The sequence below is a fragment of the Theropithecus gelada genome, chromosome 13 (genome assembly GCF_003255815.1).
Source record: "Theropithecus gelada isolate Dixy chromosome 13, Tgel_1.0, whole genome shotgun sequence".
Classification (NCBI taxonomy): Eukaryota; Metazoa; Chordata; class Mammalia; order Primates; family Cercopithecidae; genus Theropithecus; species Theropithecus gelada.
In genome coordinates, this window is record NC_037681.1 from 66,745,590 (window position 1) to 66,765,124 (window position 19,535).

Consider the following 19,535-nt stretch of genomic DNA (forward strand, 5'->3'; position numbering starts at 1 on the left):
AGATGGGGAGAACCGGGGGGGGGGGACGGAGAGGAGCCGAAAACCCGCCCCCACCACCCCACCCGGGAAAAAAAAGAGAAACACCAAAAAAAAAAAAAAAAAAAAAAAAAAAAAAAAAAAGACTTCCATACCCTCAAACCACTTCTAGTGACAAGAAAAGAGGCAAAAAATGGACAAGTGAATGAGTGGTCAATGTGGGGCTTGGAGAAGAACCAGGTGCTGCAGGAGCCCGGTGGAGGCAGTCCTAACCCAGCCACCAGAGGACAGCTGGAGGCCTGTGGGAGCTGTGGAGGAGGGGAAAAGGGCATTAGACAGTGGTTGTTCAAAATCAGCCACTTTTTAAAAAGAACCATTTGTGTGTGTGTGTAGATATATATCCATGATAAAAATCATTATATAACACAATTGTTGCTTCTAATCCTAAACTCAAATGCTTCAAACACACAAGGAGTTGGGAAGATGTGATAGAAAGATGTGATTTGTGTAGGTATGCATGCAGAATTATAAAATAAGTTCTTTTCTCCTCAAATTATTACAGCTCCCCTCCTCGACTCCCTCCAATGTGATCCCTTCTCCTCAGCAACCCTAGAGCACCCATTCTGCTCCTCACCTGTGACGAGACGTGTTAGTCATTTTTATATTAGTTATTTTTGTATTAGTTATTGTTATCGTTTAGCAAGTACTTTCTAAGAGCCTGCCACATGCCAGGTGCTGTCTCTAGTGTCTAACACAGTGCCTGGCATTTTCTGAATGTCAAAAACACCCAGTTTCACAGGATTGAGAACGGTTGCTTTCAGAGCCACTTGAGAAACAGTTTGGCAGTTTCATATAAAGTTAAACATGCACTTACCAGATGATCCAGTGATCCTACTTCAAGGTATTTACCCTAGAGAAATGAAAATATGTTCACACAAAAGCCTGTGTATGGGATGCTTGTAGTAGCTTTATTTACAATTGCTAAACTAAACCCAGATGTCCTTCAACCACAAAATGGACCAACAACAGTGGCACATCCATACAATGGATGAAATGCTACTCAGCCATAAAAAGGAACAAAGTATTGATTCAAACAACAACATGGCGGAATCTTAGATGTATTTAGTAAATGAAAGAAGCCAGAACCAAGAGGCTCCATATTGTGTGATTCCATTTATGTGACATTCTGGGAAAGGCAAAACTAGAGGGGTGGTGAACAGATGAGTGGTTGTCAGAGGTCGGGAGGAGTTAATGACAAAGAGGTAACATGAGGAATTTGGGGGTGATGGACCTGTTCTGTATCATGGCTGGTGGTGATACACTACTCTATGCATTGGTCAAAACTCTTAGAACTATACATTAAAAAGAATGAATTTTACAGTACGTAAAATTTAAAGATCAGTTAGGGTGTGGGTTGAAGTCAAATCAGGACACAAACTAACAAATGAACCTAACTATAAGTGAATAACATTGCCACACTGATGGGGGTGGTGAAAAAAAGAACTAACCTAAGTAAGCGAGCGGTGTTTTGACTGGAAATTGCAAGGTTAAAGAAAAATGAACTATGCACAAATAATGTAGTCAGTAAATTTGTTTCTCATGAGGACATGTATTAGTAATTCTGAAAATGAATACGCTTGGGTTGAACAATAAGTAAATATACTATGAATAAGAAGAGCACAATTTCCCCCATCAGAGAAAGAAGTTACCAATAAAAACAAAGGGAAAGGTAGAATGAACTCTGTATTACTGGATTGGATGCAAAAGTATCCCCATGAACTCATGTTTGTTTATGGTAAAATACACGCAACATAAGATTTACCTTTTTAACCTTTTAAATTGAACAATTCAGTGACATTAACCACATTCACAACATTGTGCAACCATCACCACCATCCAGTTTGGGAACTTTCTCATCATCCCAAACACAAACTCTGTAACCATGAAACAGTGATTCCCCATTCCTCGACCCTTCCCACCCCCAGTAATCTCTGTGAATATGCCTATTCCTGTACTTCAAATAAGTGGAATCTTACGCTATTTGTCATTCTGTGTCTCACCGATTTCACTTAGCATGCTTTCTAGCTTCATCCGTGTTATAGCATATATCCAAATTTCCTTCTTTTTGAGGCTGGATAATGTTTCATTGTACTATATATCACATTTTATTTATTCATCTGTTTATGGACACTAATGGTCTTTTAATATATAGAGAGAGAAGTAGCTACAAAAGTAAATATGGATACATGTATATTTACATATTAGTGCACATACTTAAAAATCCTATCTCGGCTGGGCACAGTGGTTCATATCTATAATCCCAGCACTTTAGGAGACCAAGGCAGATGGACCAGCCTGGGAAACATGGTGAAATGCTGTCTCTACAAAATATACAAAACTTAGCTGGGCGTGGTGGTGTGCACATGTAGTCCCAGCTACTTGGGGGCTGAGGCAGGAAGATCGCTTGAACCCAGAAGGTTGAGGCTGCAGTGAGCCATGTTCATGCCACTGCACTCCAGCCTGAGCAACAAAGTGAGACCCTGTCTCCTGGAAAAAAAATAATTATATATATATCCCATCTCTGTCTGCTGAAAGAGCCTAGAAGCAATAGCATCCCAGTGGCAATGAGCACACCAGCTCTCACAGGTTTGTTTAAAATATCATTCTCCAATAAGAGAAACCAGGGAGAAGTAGATGATTCCAGGTCAGGGGCAGGGAAAATGCAAGATGATCCTGAAGCATCTTGTGGTGCCAGAAAGATGTGAGACAATATGAAAGAGCTCCCAATAGCCAAGGCTGGAACAATGGGAGGAATAAGATAAATAATGGTAATAATAATATTATTAGATTATAACCATATAAATATCCATAAGTTTATTCTGATATAAAGAAATAATTGGAGAAATAAATAAGTGGGAAGGAAAAGAATCTCTTCCTTTCAGAAGAATTTCAACTAATAAATGTGGAAGGAATGAAGGAAATAGAAAAATCACCATTAGAACACTACAGTAATAATATCAAAGGCAAGATCCACAATAGATATTAAAATTAAGGGGCAAAAATTTGGGACGAAAGATATTTGCAAAGTGTCTTTCTCCAAATATTTATTAACTACAAAGGTTAAAATTGTAGCTTGACAGTAGGGAAACCCAGAAGACACCACCTCAACTAATTATCAAAGTTAACATCCTCAATAATAAAACATACAGACATCCTGTAGCCCCTGGTATGATAGACTCAGAAGAACACATTGGCTCTATGCTATTCTTGCCAAAAATCTATAACCACAATATAAACATCAGAAAACCTTATACAGACCCAAACTGAGGGACATTCTACAAAATGTTCCAGTCATGAAAAACAACGAAAAACAGAAACTATCACAGACTGGGCCAAGAGACTAAAATGACACGACAACTGAATACAATGTGGGATCCTGGCTTGGATCCCAGAGCAGAAAAAGGGTATTAGTGGAAAAACTAGCGGAAATCCAAATAAAGGCCATAGTTTGGTTAGTAGTATTGTGTCAATGTTACTATCTTAGTTTTGATCATGGTCATATGATTATACAAGAGACTAACATTAGGAGAAACTAGAAGAATGTATGAACACTCTCTTTCTTTTTGCAACTTTTCTATAAGTTTAAAATTATCTCAAAATAATATGTTTTAAAAAGAAGGAATAAATGCTTTGCTGCTCTCTGTATGTTTTTCAAATATACGTAGTACGTTAGTAAAGTGGTATAAATGTATTAATTTATAAAGTAATAACTATGACATACTGGTGGCATGTGTGCTAAGATATTTAACAGTGGGAGTTCATGGTTAAAAAGGTTTGAAGACCACTATTCTTCAGCACAAGCAAGAAATTCTAGACATACTTACTGTAGTCAAGCTCACATATAGCCAGAAAGTGAAATAGTGGCTCCAGGGGCTGGAGGAGGAGGGAATGGGGAATTATTGTTCAATAGGTGAAGAGTTTCAGTTTTGCAGGATGAAAAGAGTTCTGTGGATAGATGCGGGTGATGTTGTGCAACAATGTAAATATTCTTAATGTCACTGAATTAGACACTTAGAATGGTTAAAATGGTAATTTTACAAGTATCCTATCACAATTTTAAAAAGAAAAACAGGACTGCAGAGTTTATCACTCAGCTCTGCACTATCTCAGTTTTACATATTTCTTGCAGGTTAGATTTTGCTTCCCACAGGCTTCACGTGATCTAGGTCTGGAATACACCTTGTTCTGGAAGGCATGGCACCAGGCTGAGATCAGTTTATGCTTAGTGCATAGATAGAGATTGACAGGAGTTGGGAAAGGTCAGAGTGCACAAAGGAAAACTTACCACTTGTGTTCATTTGGGGGAAACCATTAACAAGGTTTCATTGAAGATTATCTCAATCTCCCAGAGACAAGAAAAGCTTTCCTCAGGTCTTTGAAGCCTGGCGACTCCAGGCTCAGATGTAACCTGGGAGACGCATGCTCCTTCTCCATCCTCCTTGACCACCTTTCTGAGGGCACTCAGCCCAGGCTATAGGTGTTCCTTGGTTCTGTGATATCTTCCTACCTGATTTATGTTTAACCGATTTGTATTTGTCATGAACCCATCTGTAGAGGCAAGGTTATGCCATGGTAATGAACAATCCCCAACATCAATGGTTTCAAACATCAGAGGTTTATTTCTTGCTCACTCTGCACATCTACCATAGGTTGGCTGGGGGTTCTCTGTGCTCTCATCCCTGTGGATCCAGGATGATGCCACAGCCACTTTCCAGAATGTTGTGGTGACCATGGGAGCTGGCTCTTGGAGCCTTTGCCTGGAAATGACCCAGGTTGTTTCTGTGCACATTTCATTGGTTAAAGTGTGTTACAGCCAAGCATGATTTAAAGTAGATAAGAAATTCTAATCCTCATGTTATCTATTATTGGTGAACAATAATATAGTCCACCACTCTTGTACTTTCCCCACAACATTTCCCTACTCCCAAGGGGAATAAGTTTTGGGGCTGGAGAGAATCCCCAGTCCCAGCCCCCCCCCCCCCCCCCAACCCCACACCACCGAAAGAATCCTTAATGCCTCTGCCTCCTGGAGGTAAGGCCACAAAGTCCAATTAAGATCATTTGTTTTGGGTTTAGAGGTCTCTGTTGCTACCCTGGGAGCAACAGAGACCTCTAAACCCAAAACAAATTTAGTTCTATTTGCACGCTCCAGGCTGAGTCCATCCAGATGGCTGTGAGGGTCCCACCCTACTCCTTCTGGGAGAGGACTCATGGCCATTGATGAAGAGCACTTGTGGGCTGCCCACCGTGGCCCCGTGTGACTCACTGGTTTCCCAGAAGCTAATCAGCCACTGGTGATTAGTGATTCTCCAGCCCTTTTCCCCTCTACCCCTACTGGGAATCCGTAGCTGAATCAGGAGCTGCAGTCCCGGAAGATTAGGAGAATCCCTATCCATTATTTGCATTTTTAAAGGCAACAGCACTAGTGAATTTTTTCCCCTTGTTTTTCTTTTAAGATAATGTAATGTAATCCTTATTTTAAGATTGAACCCTTAGCAACAGAACACATGGGAGGGTGCAGTGGGTGCAATGTGTCCGTGTGTATGCATAATTTCTGTGGTTTAGCTGGGTTTTACCTTACACTGATTTAACAAATTACTCACTTCCTATACAACTTCACTGCATTCTTAAAATAACCAATTCACGTTGTGCATTTAAAATACTAAATTGTCTCATAAAAATCCAACTTACACCCAACTTTTTGGGAGCATTGTTCCTTCATAAAGCAAAACATTACTTTGTTGATGTTTCTCAGCAAATTCCTAGAACTACAGACAATATGGAAATGGAGAGTCTTGGATATAACAATTGGAATATTTGTGACTTGCCCAAAACTTGCTTCCTTTTAGGATAGGGGATTTCTAGCACGGAGGAAACAGATTCATATATTTGTTCAACAAACGTTTGTTTGACTGAGTGTCTTCTAAGAGCTGAGCACTCTGCTAAGTACCCTAGAAGATAGAAGGAGTGATTAGCACCCATCTCTCTCTGCTAGGAGTTTACAGTGTGGATGAAGGATCACATTTCACTTGCAGGGCATCCTCCCTAGAGAAGTATTTTCCTACCCAAAGACCCAGTGAGGAAAGTGAGACCTAGAGAGATTAGGGCTCTGGCCCCAGCCCACACAGCCCCTGGCTGAAACCTCCTTGTGTCCAGCTCCATACTTATTCCACTGGACAGGTCCCTATGCAGATGGGAGCTGCAAATGCAGCCTTTACCCTACAAACAATCCCTACCCTTTTCTCCCAGGCACACATCCCCTTGAAAGTTATCCCTGGCAGATATGACTCTCTCCACCAATCCTGTGGCCTCCCAGGACCCAGCCCCGCCAAAGGACAGGCTGTGGCCCCAAATCAGTTAGGCACATGGAGCATGTAAGCTCAGGTTTCTCTATTTGCTTAAATTAATCCTTTGTTATTGTTCGACATTAATGTCTTATTAAATCAGGGTGGGCCTTCACTGGCATGTGAATGCTGGTAAAGGTTTGCAGAGCTGGGCATAATTGTGCTCTGGGTACAGAAGTCAGCATCTTAGTTTGCCAAGATGGGTGTGGTGGCAGCAGCAGTAGCCTGGAGCAGTCTTTCAGGATGTGGGAGATCTTGTCCATCACATAGCCAGGAGGTGATGGAACTGTCCTGGCTGAGAAAGGCCACTGGAAAAAGTTGGTCCCTCCTTTACAGTCAAATCACATGTTTCCCCCAAAGGGAAGGCGATTTTAATGTGAATGGCGCGATACTAATGAATTGAGAAATTTCTCCAAACCTGACCTGCCATTTGGTGTCAAGACCTCTTCTATGGAAGTTCTAAGAAGGGGTTGGGAAGATAAGTTGGGCGCCCCTGGAGGCTGATCTGAGGCCCCCAAAACTTCTGCAAGAACCCTTGGGGAGCCAATCATCTTAGAAAGCCAGTGAGAGTGCACACACCTCCACACAGGTAGGGGGCTAATACCTTTTGAATCCCTGCAGAAAGCAGCCACTTTGAGCGCAGAGGTGCTGGACAAGGCAAACTGGCTGATGTGGTACTTCTGTTTTACTCCTTGAAGGGTTATGGCTATAAACATAAACACCCCTGCAGTTATAGTTTAGAGTTTAAAGAAGTGGTCTAACCAGCGTAGTCCCCTGGGCAGGATGTTATTTAAGCTACATGGTTTTTCTTTTCTGTCTTTTTTTTTTTTTTTTTTTTTTTTTTTTTTTTTGAGACGGAGTCTCGCTCTGTTGCCAGGCTAGTGTGCAGTGGTGCGATCTCGGCTCACTGCAACCTCCAACTTCCTGGTTCAAGCAATTCTCTTGCCTCAGCCTCCGAAGTAGCTGGGACTACAGGTGCATGCCACCACACCTGGCTAATTTTTGTATTTTTAGTAGAGACGGCGTTTCACCATATTGGCCAGGATGGTCTTGATGTCCTCACCTCATGATCTGCCCGCCTCAGGCTCCCAAAGTGCTGGGATTACAGGTGTGAGCCACTGCGCTTGGCCACCACATAGTTTTTCTAATGCTTCCATGTATTCCCTCTCATCAGGCCTCCGCTGTATCTGCTCACCTTCTTTAGAATGTCTCCCACAGAAATACTGTCTCTTCTCTCTTTCTGTACTTTGTTCATTCCTCAATTCCAGGCAGCACAAACGACTTGCCTCTAGTTGAGAATGTTGAAGGCATTCTCTTCATCTTGCATTTCTCGTTTTAAAGTAGATAAGAAATTCTAATCCTCATGCTATCTATTATTGGTGAACAATAATATAGTCCACCACTCTTGTACTTTCCCTGAACATTTCCCTACTCCCAAGGAGAATAAGTTTTGGGGCTGGAGAGAATCCCCAGTCCCAGCCCACCCCCACCCCACAGACCCTACACCACTGAAAAAATCCTTAATGCCTCTGCCTCCTGGAGGTAAGGCCGCAAAGCCCATTGCACAGATCATTTCCGGATGGTAGCATAGTGCCAAGCACCAAGTGGCTGCTCAGAGGGTTCCAGAATTGACTAGAATGCTTCTCCCTGAGAGACTCGATGGACTCTGTCAGTGGCTGCTTTCCAACTCCCCTGGGCGCCAGTTCCTAATCCAAATTCTTTACCCCGGATCTCAACCATCTTTCACTTAGAAATAATTACTAGAGATGAAGGACAGCTTCTTCCTTAGTCTTTGGTTTCAATGAGGAGGGAATTATCTGTGCACTCCTGGCAGGTTACTCCACCATGCCTGACCCCTGACAGAGGTGAACTGCGGTAGTGACTGAGTGAGCAGTTTGGGAATGGATCAGGACCCAGTTGGGTGTGCCTCACAGCAGGTAGTTTGCACTCTAAGCTGCTCTGACAGGCGTAGGGGTAAAGGATGTACCAACTGGGGGTGCCTATAGTAGGTTGGGGGTCTGCTGAAGCTGGTCTTCTCAAGGGCCCCCTTGGGAAGTCCCTGGTCCTCAGCAACTCAGTCCATAACAGAGCCAACATCTTTCCATCCATCCGCTGATTCTGTATTTCAGAACTTTGGGCGTGGCACAGTGGTTCACACCTGTAACCCCAACATTTTGGAAGATGGAGGTGGGAGGATTGTTTGAGGTCAGTACTTCAAGACCAGCCTGGGCAACATAGTGAGACCCTTGTCCCTGTAAAAAAATTAAAAAATAACCAGGTATGGTTGGCGTGCATCTGTAGTGCCATCTACTCAGGAGGCTGAGGTGAGAGGATCACTTGACCCCAGGAGATAGAGGCTGCAGTGAGCTATGATCATGCCACTACACTCCAGCCTAGGCAACAGAGTGAGGCTCTGTCTCCAAAAAAAGAAAAAAACAGAATTTGGATGGGGAAAATATGATTGTTATGCATCAACCTCCTCAGGCTCCAACAGGCCCAGAAAGAAACTTAAGAGGCATTTTTAAGAACTGTCTTGGGGCCCAGAGGCACATGGGAAGCTGGGTGCCCAGGGTCTGGAAGCCTGTTTTACAGAGTGGCTATCTGGGTCTCTAAATCTGTTCTTGGTTGCTTTTTCTCCTTAGGGCCTCTTAACACATACAGACGCTTGGCTGAGTCCCGGAAGCTGCAGTGTTGACTTAGACACTGTTCTCAGCCCGGTGTAACTACCCAGGGTCAAAATGAGTCAGCAGGCACCCCAGGCCCTCATTCATTTTCCACAGTCTCCTGAAGGAAATCTCTGGGCAGACGGGGAGGTATTAAGGAACCACCAGGGAGCTGGGTTGAATTCTGGGTAAGGCAGGAAGGATGATGAGGTGTCTCAGGAAGAAAGTCAGGACACCCCCAGCACCCATTCTCCCTTTGTAATTAGAGCCCCCACCCATCTAGCTCTCTGGAGATCAGGAGTACTGGCCAAGACTTCCTGTTTAGAGCAAACATTTGCTATAGCTGAACTTTGTCTCCAATCCCTGAAATGGGTACATAGGAAGGGTACCCTGAAGCTGAATAAAACACATATCTTAGGGATTTAAGTCAGGCTAAACTTTCAGTGTGTACTTCCTGAGCCAATTGTGGAGAATTCTTAGCTTTCCATTTCCCTGAGGAGTTAACACTTGACAACTTTCACGGAGGAGTGATTGGAAAAACACTGCTCTAAAGAAGTCTTGAAATTTCTGGGCCCAGTGTGAGCCCCAAATTAAACAATTCTAGTAGGTCACTCTATCTTTAACCGGCTCAACTCTATGACCCAGATGGAGGGAGGGAGCTGCCTACCTTGGGGACGTTCCTGCCTTATTCAGAATTCAGACCAGCTCCCTGGTGGCTCCTTGATAACTCCCCATCTGCCCAGAGATTTCCTTCAGGAGACTGGAAAATGAATGAGGACCTGGGGTGCCTCCTGACTCATTTTTACCCTGGGTAGTTACACCAGGCTGAGGACAGTTTCTAAGTCAACACTGAACTTCTAGGACTCAGCCAAGCATCTATACATGTCAAGAGGCCCTAAGTAACTGGCACTGGGTGATTTTACAACTTGGTTAAACCCAAGTTGTCACTTCCATGGCTAGTGGATTGATCATTTACCAATCTTTAAAGAACAGTTCTGTCAAGCAAACCTAACCAATCCTTCTCTGATGTGTCAGACATATTTCAGGATCTCTTGGGGTTTCAGAGTACTCTTGGAACTATCATTCCCATTGCACAGATCTGTCCACTAAGAGAGTAGGAAGCTTATGGGAGGAGCTAGGGCATTTAGTCTAGAGAAAGGATGACTGAGTCTACAAATACAGGAAGGGCCAGACAAATTTGGTCTCTCCCAGAGAGCAGAACCATGTCCAATAGATGGAGGGAAGGAGCTGCCTGCCTTGGGGATGTTCAAAGAAAGACTGTATATGCATCAGCCAGGATGCACAGAGGGAGTGTTTATGTCTCCCATGAGGCCTGGTTTCCAAGACACTCCTACCTGTTATGGACTGTGTTCCCCCGAAATGTGTATGTTGAAGCTGTAACCCTCAATGTGATGGGGTTAGGGAGCAGGACCTTTGGGAGGTGATGAGGTATTGATGAGGTCATGCAGGTGGAGTCTCCATGATGAGGTTAGTGCCCTTATAAAAAGAGGATGAGATACCAGAGCTTCCCAGCCTCCAGAACTGTGAGAAACAAATGTCTTTGGTTTAAACCACCCAGTCTAGGGTATTTTGTTACACCAGCAGGACTGGCTAGGCTACCACCCATGAGTGATGGGGCTGAGTCTACACCAACCTTATGAGATGCCCTGAACATTATAAAAAAGAAAGAAAATGTGCTCCTTTGTCTCCTCCCAAAAGCAGGCAAAAAATTCCTATGGTTTGTACTTTCATTGAATTATGGATAAACAGGAATCTGACAAATCTTCATGTGCTTTCCTGGGATCTGGAAGGTGCTATTTAGCGATGGCCTGGGGGCAGAGGTATTCTGGCCTTCACTGTATCTTATGAGTCCATGAGTATCCTCAAAAATCCCCCACTTGGAGATTGTAGTGACAGGTAGAAACCCAAATTACCAGAAGGTGACATTGGCTGGACCACTACTGCCAGAGACCACCTCTCAGGTTTTCTTCTTTTCTGTTCATCCAACTTCTCCACCATCTAATTTGTGTGGCAACAATTGAGGTCTAGGTCAGAGGCAAAAAATAAAACATGCGGGAAGCCAAGGAAGAAAGGCAGGCCCTTTATGTGGGAAGAGCAGGTGGCTCTCTGCATGGTGAGCCTTGAGAGACACTTACAAAGTGCCTTTGTCCCCACTCCCACCCTTTCCATACTCCCTGACCCCTCATTCTGCAAAGCTCTGCCCCACCACACTGCCATGGTGCTTTGGTTTACCGACTGGTTATACAGCAACACCAAGGCTGGATCCAAGGTGTTCATTAATTCAGCAAAGTTCCAAGTAGTCATCATAGAAAAAAAATATATGAATCTTGTTGATTCATATATTTATTAGCATTCTTCCTTATGTTCTTCGTTATGTTTCCTTTATTTCTAACCTTGAAGTGTTTTAAAGTTACAGAAAAGTGAAAAGAACAATATAACCAGCACCCATATTTTCACCACCTAAAACAAGCCTTCTTTCTCCCATTTGCTTCTAATCACTTTATTTTGCAATAAATAAACATTTCAGATAGAGCTAAGTGTCCCTGTGTTCATGCCCCAATCCTACTCTTACATATCTGTTTGTGTCTCTTTCTTTTTATATAAACAAATATAATTATAAAATTAAGAATGGGTACCAGGACACTGGGATATTTTCAGTGCTTGGGACCCTGTTTAGGAGGACTTTGGGGTCCAGGAGAGACCTGTCATTCAGCAGTGAGGTGACCCGCCCCCTGGGCTTGTACCCAGCAGCCAGCAGGGCCTTGTGAACTCAAGTTCTCTCTCCTTCTCCAGGCAGGCAAGGCAAGGCAGGGTAGGGCTGCTTCCTAGAAAGCTCCGCCCAGGCTTCCCCGGCTGGCTGGGGGGAGGTGTTTCCGGGACGCAAGACCCCGGCAGCCTGGCAGGGCCGCCCCGCGGAGGAAGTGCTTTATTCTCCGAGTGGCACGTTCGCCCCAGGCCGTGCCAAGTGCCCCGCTGGGCGGCAGGGAGTAAGTGGAAACCGCGCCACTCTGGGGGGCCCAACTAGGCCTTGGGGCTTGCAGGGAAACCCGAGGGCACTCACTTGCTGGCGCCCTAATGATGGTAGCATTTCTTACACACATGCCTACGTCTTACAGCTCTGTGCTGGGCACTGGAATTACAAAGACGGTTTCTTCCTTCATTCATTTGTTCCACAGATAGTCATTGAGCCTCTACCTGTGCCAGGCACAGCTCTAGGTATAGGGGAAACAGCTGGGGAACAAAATATATAAAGATCTTTGCTCCCCTGGAGTCACATTCCCCAGAGACAGACAATGAGTAATAGACATAAGAAGTGAGCATATTCTACTATAGATGTTAAGTGCTATGGAAAGAAAAAAAGAAAGGAAGAGGATAGCAGGGTCGGGGAAATTAATAATAGAAGGGGGAGCGGGGAGAGAGTTGCCAAATTAGGTCTCTGGGGGAAGAGCATTCTAGGTAGAAGAAATAGAGCATGCAAAACCCTGACATGGGAACCCGCCTGGTAGAATGTGATTTATGCAGAGATGGTTTTCTCCCTCAGACACTTGTGCCTCATCTGGACTCCCTAAGCTCTCCTAGAGGAAAAAATGTAAAACTTCCCCAAGGCAGGTCCAACAGTGAGTGGCCACATCTGAGCTCCAATGGCTACTATGATCTACAGGATGAAATGTATACACCTTGGGACACCCACAGGTATCCTCATTACCTGGACCTTGTGTATCACTCCAGTTCCATTTCCCACCCGTTTCTACTTTCTCCCCTGCAGCTTGACCCGTGACTTGTGGTTCTGTAGTTGCACCATGATGCTTTAGTCCTTGGCTCAGAGCATCTCCTGGAATGCAATAAATGTACTTTGCTCCTACCTGTATTTACCCAACAAGCCCTTTCTCTTCCTTTAAGACTGTTCAACATCACCTCCTCTGTGAAGCTTTTTTTCATTTCCCTCTGAACATTCCAGCCCCATCCTCTGCTTGTTTGACACCTGGCACAGATCTCAGCCAGCAAGTGTCTGGCTACATTGCAGCCATGTGTTGACTTGTCTGTGGCCCCACTGGATGTGGTTCTGTCTTCCTCACCTCTGTGTCCTCAGCATCCAGCACCTGCCTCATGCAAAGTAAGTCCTCAAGAAAGACATGCTAGGTGACCGAGTGGGCAGTGCTTGGTTGCTTTGGGCCCCTGAGAGGGCCCTGGAGGCCTGCACCAGGCAGCACCTGGCCCGTCTTGAGCTATTTAGCAGACTGTATTCACAGCTGTGAACTCCCGGGACACGGATTTCCTGTGGGTGAGGGACTGGCGGGGAGAAAGGCCCTCCTTTTAACCACAGAAAATGGCAGGCTTGGGGGCATTGTTATCCAAGAGAATAGGAGGAGCCGCCCTTCTCCCTGACCCCACCCTTGCCCTGGGTGCCAGTCTGTACTGGTGCACAACTCCTGGAAACCCTGGTCAGAAATGTGCTTCCTCTCCCTCCCCCAGAGACTCTGAGCACTCCTGGGGCAGTGGCGCCTCAGCTGCTGAGACCAAGGTATACAAAGAGTGTGCTGGGCTGGCGGATTGGCCACCACTCAGCCCCCAAGGCCTGCCCAGTCTTCCCTTGAAAGTCCTTCGCCACTGGTCCTTTTCTTCCCATTCCCACCTCCACCGTCCTAATCCATGCTCCTGGCATCTCACCTGGATGGTATGAATGTCTCTGACTCACCACTTTGTCTATAATCCCTACCTGTTCCTACTGTCTCCTGCCAACGTTTAGAATCACCTTCAGATACCTCTTTTCAGAGTCACCTCTTTGTTTGGAAATTTGCAGGTGCCTCTCATTGTCCAAAGGACAAAGTCTGGACACTCAAACCTGGCATCCTTAGTCCTTTGCAAACTGACCCCAACTCCCTTGCGTGTACTTTTCCCTACTCCTCTCCTTCACCAACCTCCTTCCAACAGTCTACACACTGTCCCTCAAATGTCCCAGCTCTGTGCTTTACCTGTCCTGAAAGCCTTTCCCAGTCCTCTGTGGCAGTCCAGCTCTAACAATCCTTCTGCACTCCCAGACAGTCCTGGCTCAACCCATGTCTGAGCTCTGTGTCCTTTGTGCTTACACCTCTACAACAGTTATTTGATAACCAGTTGGAAGGTCAATCTTGAAAACTTTTAAGATCCCTTCAGTCCTGCAGTTCCACGCTACCATATGTTTTTGCTGTTATTTTTCACAAGTCTGTCTTAGTTCTCCATTTACAGAGTAAGAAACCTGAGGACCAGACCTTGCCTCATATCGGTCTGCATCTTCTGTGATATAGTAGTGCCTGGCACAGGGTAGCCTCAGTATGGGTTTACTAATGGAAAATTCCAGACCCCCATCCCCAGGTATGTCCATTCTCAGTAGTTCCCTGTTCAGTTCCCTTATGCAGGGGCTCTCACATACATGTCTTCTGAAGGGGAGCTGATAAATATATACATATCAATATGTGCATATTAATATGTTTGTCCTCCAAAGGGAATCTGCATCATGAAAGGTATCTTGAAAGAACATTCAGCTTTACTGGTGGGATGCCAGTTATCAGCAAAGGCGAAATGCTTGGTGTAGGAACCTTCCTTAGAGCCATCTCCCTACCTTCTTTCCCTGGATGTTCTGCTGGCTCTAGACTGGGGGGATAGAAAGAGGAGAAAAAAAAATCATTTACAAGGAAACTCCCTCTCACTCCTTCACTCTATGCAAACTTTACCTCCCTAGATGTCATCCTGAGAAGAAACCCTTAATATGGGTTGTCAGGGTGAAGGGAAGGAGGGATCATCCCCGTTCCTCCATCACTAGTCAGCAAGGCTGCCTGAGCTCCAGCTGGCACCATGCCTTGAAGGAAGGAGCTAGCTCAGTCCTCCTGGGCCAGCAGACCTGCTGAGAAGACAAATGTTACTCGAGTAAAGGAGAGTGAGACAGACTGTCAATGGCACATAGGGTTCAGAGCAAGAAAGATGTGTGCAGGAAAGAAGAGGGAGGCGGAAACAAACCTGCATTTATTTGAGCATCTGTTATATGCCAGGCACTGTGCTGGTCACAATCATCATCTAATGTTCTCAACAATCTTGATAATTGTCCTTAGCTCCATTCTCCAATATAGAAGTTCATTTCTTCTCAGACTCTTTCTCCATTGTTCTTTTTTCTGTTTTTTTAAATAAGCTCATGAAGTATTGATAGTCATTATAGATATGGTATATAAAAGAATATAAAAGTATATGGAAGAAAATAAAAATCATATATAATCCCATGCCCAAGATAAAATCATTGCTAGCATTTAAGTGTGTGCATTCCAGGTTTTAAAATTCATTTTAAACATATATTTAAAATACACATTTTAAATATATACAATTTCCTGTTCTTTTTTTAATGACTTTTATAACTGTTATAACTTTTATAACACAAATATTTCCATGTCATTAACATTTTAAAATATACATTTTAAATATATACAATTTCCTGTTCTTTTAACGACTTTTATAACACAAATATTTCCATGTCATTAAAATTTCTAACAAGCATCTTTAGTGCATTCACAGTGTCCCATTATGTGGAGATACAACTAGTTTCTTAACTGTTCTCCAACCGCTAGATACTTTGTTTTCCTACCTTTTAAAATTATAAGTAATGGTTTAATCACCATTGAGTCCTGGCTCTTTATACCAACATGTTTCACTGAATTTCTGATTTTTAAAATACATTTGAAGAAGAGGAATTACTGGGTCAAACAATGTAGTTGTGATTTTAAATAGTAGTTTATTTTCTCATTTTAAAAGTAATGCTGGTTTACTGTGAAAAGCTTAGAAAATATAAGAAAACGTCATGTATGACCTTTCAAATTACTATTGTTAACCTTTTGGGGTGTTTCTCAGTCTATTTTCTAATGGCATACATAATATGTAAGCATAAATATAGCTGCTTAAAATTGAGATTATACATTATGTACGTTATTTCCTGCTTATCAGCAAATATTGTATTGTAATCACATATCATCAATCTATAAAAATATTTTTATTAGCTATATAATTCCACTTTAAGAATGTATTATAACCAATTTAAACATTCTTTTACTCATGGCCCATTTAGATATTTTTCCAAAAATTTCCTGTTAATAACTCTGTGATGAACATCTGAACATCTGTGAATATTAATCTTTGACCTCATCTCTGATTATATCCTTCAAACAGATTCCTAGAAGTGAAATTACTAGGTCCTAGAAGTGAAATTACTAGGTCAAAATGCACGAGCACTGTTAAAGCTGTTGGTACATATTGCCAAATTGTGTTCCAAAAAGCATTCATAATAACCAAGTGGAGTCTCTCCATCTTATCACACCCTTGTCAATACTGATTATTATAGATTAAAAACTATAGTAGCTTTTCAGAAATGAAATATGTCTCATTTCTTTAATTTTCACTTTTATTATTAAGGATGCTAAACATGTCTTAAAATGTTATTAGCTACTTGGATTTCATCTTTTGGAATTATCTGTTTGTGACTCCTGTCCACTTATTGTTTTTGTCTTATATTTCTTTTCAAAATTTATTTATTTAATTTTTTGTGACACAATCTCACTCTATTGCTAAGTCTGGAGTGTAGTGGTGTGAGCTTGGCTCACTGCAGCCTTGACTACCTGAGCTCAAATAACGCTCCCACCTCAGCTGAGTAGCTGGGATTATAGGCACATACCACCACACCTGGCTAATTTGGGGGTTTAGAGACAGGATTTTGCTATGTTGTCCAGGCTGGTCTCAAACTCCTGGGCTCAAGCAATCTGCCTGCCTCAACCTCCCAAAGTGCTGGGATTACAGGCATGAGCCACTGCACCTGGCCCTTAGTATACTTCTTGTTGTTTTAGATTAATTCTTTATATTTTAAGGATGTTAACTCAATGCCTGTTATATTCATTCTTGAAGAGTTGTCCAAAAAAAGAAGAAAACAGCCCCATTTTTATAGAAGAGGAAGCCAAGACTCAATGAGGAAAGTGAATATCTAAGGTCAGCCAACTGGCAAGTGGCCTAGCTGGGATTTGAACTCAGGTATGACTGGCTCCAGGGCTCTTCATCAGAAAAAATAATAAGAGAAGGAGCAACAATAGCAGTAGCTGTGGAAGCCTCAGTGGTAGAACTTGAGTATGTTCTGTGGGATGACTAGAGGTCAGCTGTTGGAGGGGTTGGGGATACATATGGGGAAGGAGAAGGAACAAAATGCTGTAGACTTGGGAGCCAGAAAGGGACCTGGCTTGGTGCCAGCTATGCATCTTTCTACCCATTGCCTCCAAGCTGAGGAACATGCTCTTGGCACCCCTCATCCCTTCACAACCCTTCAGAGGATTGTCTCCAGCTACTTACCCACGTCTTCTCCAAATCTGCCACGTGTACAGCACTGCAATCTTTGACTTGCCCTCAACTGTATATTCCCAAGGCTTTGAGGGGGTCCCTTTTATCTCTTGCCCCATTATTTAGGGATGAGAGGGGCCTCAGAGGCAATATTCCCTGCAGAGTTTAGAATCTAAGGACTTCTTTGATCAACTTTTCTTACCTAATCACGCTTATTCCAACTCACAGTTCTATGATCCTTGCTAATTGGCAAGGAAAGAAAGGGGAAGAGGAGAGAGAAGAAACAAAAAAGAAGATTGGATTGCTGATTTCCTTAGGAGGGGTGCCCATGCTCTCCCATCTAGTCTATAAGCTCCTTCACTTCCCTGCAGCCTCTCCACCTCTGCCTTTCTCTTCCCCTAGCAGAGGGTCTGCACCAAGGAGGGGGCTTAGTAAATACCTGAGGATAACTGAAGGGGATCAGTCTGCTGCTGCAAAGGGCTTGATGCTCTCCTCCCTGGCCCAGGAAGGAAAGGAGGTAAATAATAATAATAACCATCATCATCATCCAGTAGTTTACTCTTGCATTGCAGTGTCAGAGAAGTCCCCTTTGGGGAGTATGGGGAAGGTGATGTAGGAAGGAGGAAGAGGAGATGCTCCTGGTTACTTGCCCTCTCTTCTCTTTCATGGCTCCATCTGGGCCTGTCCTTAGGGAGTTTGGAAATGCCTAAAAATTTATCTTGGCATTTAACTGCATTGTGGGAAATGGTTGGAAACTTGCAGGTTTTGGAGCTGTATGGAAGTAGGGATGGAAGGGTAGAGAGGCTGCGGTATCCCTGGTAGGGGAAGAGAATTGTGAAGTTCTGCAGGTTGAAGGGAAAGAAAACAGAAACATGACCTATGGAAATGAATGAAGAGCCTCAATAACCTACAGAAATGAATGAAGAGCATCAATGACCTACAGAAATGAATGAAGAGCATCAATGACCTACAGAAATGAATGAAGAGCATCAGAAATTGTTAAGTGTAGTGTAACTTTAAAAAAATACTTTTTCAATTCTTAATGTCTTTAAGACATAACTATCTAAAGCAATAACAACAACAATAATAGTGGGGCTTATGACATATGCAGTACTTAGGTATATGATAACAGTAGAACAAAAGATGGGGGTTACAAAAGGGAATGACACTGGTTTAAGTTCTTTTATGTGATTTCAATGTAGACTATGACAAGTTTAAGGTACGTATTATAATCCCTAAAATAAAATCAATCGAAACAAAGAGGTTTAGCTAAAAAGCAAATGGAGGAGGCAAAATGGAGTACTAACTAATGCTTGATTGATCCAAAAGATGGCAAGAAAAAGGAAAAAAGAACCAATGGGACACATAGAAAATAAATGATGGCATGTATTCATTGCAATATTATCCCCAAAGGGAAGAAATTCGATTATCTCTAAGGTCTTTTCTAGCTTTCAGTGTCACCAATTTTAGTCCATACCTCCCCCATCAGTTTCCACTCAGGGAAACTGAGGCAGATCTAGTTAAGGTTCAATATGGCAGGACTGGGATAACAGTCTGGCCTGCTTATGTCTAGGATTCTTATGGCTCTTATGTCTAGGATTGGCCCATTGAGTAGAGGGGACTGTGCTTATGGATTTGGGTTTGCCATTGAGATTAGAGTGCCAAGTTAAGGTGGTTATTAGGGATAGGATTAAAGTTAGAAGAAGGTGTTGTTTTCACAGTCAGGCCTAGGGTTAAGGCCACATTTAGAGTCAAAGTCCGCTCTGGAGTTACTGCTAGGTTTGGCTTGTTGGTCAGATTGGAGAGGGGGCGTGAGCCTAGGGCTCAGGAGCCTTAGATCAGTGGGGATGGGGTGACCCAGCAGAGCTTGTGCAATCTCTGATAGCAGCTATTCACTCATATTGGGCATATCGTTTCCCATCGTTAATAACCTCTTTTCCTTCATTCTCTCCCAGGACTTTTCTCTCTTTCTTTTATCAATGCAGTACAATATCCATTCATTCAAAAAAAACCTTCATTGATTATCCTGTAAGTTCCAGGTACTAATCTAGATACTGGGGATGCAGCATCAACAAAACAAAGGCCCTGACCCCATGGAATTGATGATCTGCTGATGGGAGGCAGGAAACAA